Source organism: Rhagoletis pomonella, unplaced genomic scaffold (assembly GCF_013731165.1).
Source record: "Rhagoletis pomonella isolate Grant_MI unplaced genomic scaffold, Rhpom_1.0 Rhpom_scaffold_00001, whole genome shotgun sequence".
NCBI classification, from domain to species: Eukaryota; Metazoa; Arthropoda; class Insecta; order Diptera; family Tephritidae; genus Rhagoletis; species Rhagoletis pomonella.
In genome coordinates, this window is record NW_023458555.1 from 106532403 (window position 1) to 106533981 (window position 1579).

A 1579-nucleotide genomic window follows, 5' to 3' on the forward strand; every position below is an offset into this window, starting at 1 on the left:
TTATATATAAAATAGCGTTTAACGTTTTAACGCACATTGGATTTCTTTGCTTAGTTTTTATTATATTCATTGAACTAAATATTCGCTCTACTTCTGCATGACTTATAGGCAAAACAAGAAAACTAAAAACTAGGTTGGAAAGGTCAGCAAACGGGTTTTCTCCTAGGGCATTTCGAAATTGATAAACTTCGGCACAAAATTTTACAGTTGAGTCTAAATTATTCCAGGTATGTAACGTTAACCGTTGCCATTGCATCTCTATGGATGTTATTTCGTCGGCATTATATTTGTGTTTTTGTTGCTGTAGTTGAACAAATACTTTTGGTTTAATTACTCTTAATGCATTTCCAACCGAAAAAAGTCAATTTTTTTAGTGTGGCAATATTTGTAGGGAGGCGTTGGTTGGCGTAATTCCTTTATTAAAGTGATAATAAAATAGCGACCATTTTCTCGAATTATTTTCTCAGCTTCGTGGTCAAAAGCGTTTGTGCTTACTTTTGTTTTTAAATACTCTTCAAAACTGTGATAAAACTGAGGAAATGGAGCAAGGTATGGTTCCAACGGGGAGCATATAGGATCAAATGTGTCCGCGCTAATAACCACTAGGGAGCATAGATGCGAAAGTAAAACATTGAGTTCATTAAAAATCTTCATTGGGTCTGCATTATTGCTTTCGAACAACTTGTTTACTTTTTGCACCTGAAAATTAGGCAAATAGTAAAATCGGCTAAAAACGGCTAACTTTTTCTTACAAACCGGCTAACAAATCGGCTGCCGGCTAGATCGAATTTTCTCCGGCTAGTTGCTATCAAAACCGGCTAAATCTAGCCGGAAAACGGCTAAAATGGCAACGCTGGTGGTATAGCGCAGTCACGTCGCTCATACACATCTCTTTTGCCTTTGTGAGCTCGTGTTTGATCGGCACTGATGTACAGATTTTTCGCGTAGCTATGCGCTGTATTTGGCAACCAAATAGGCTTATGCTTGTACGTCTTTGTAATTTTTTGTAACTTTACACCCAAAAAAAGGGTGCTTATTTCCAAGAATAAAAAATATAAGTATGCCACTCTGCGTCTTTTTACAAATGCTTCGTTTAAAAAAAAAATATTAAAATCGGTTTAGTACTTTAAGAAATAAGTCGTTACAAACGTACTCCATATAATCAATTTTATATAATAGTATATGTAGATAGACACAATTTACACATTTCACATGAAATTTCAATTTGTCAATATCATTTTCAATCTTGATAATTTATCAAGAAAAGAGCTTTTGATTTCTGTGCTAGAATAACAATTCTTGATAAATAAAAAGAAATTTACGAATGATAAAGATTTTAAATTTATCAAGTGCACAGAGGCCGTGAAGGTCAGATTAAATCGACCTGTTGCACCATTAAGTATATCGAACGCTCCTGCGTTGCAATTGGCCCAATGGATGTGATTTTCCAATATTATTATGCGTTCAAACTTTTAAGGTATTTCGTCTGAAATAAGTATATGTATATTGCACTTCTGTAGAACAATGATTCGCACCCATTTTGAAATTGCCACCTACTATACTGTAAAGCTTCTAGGAC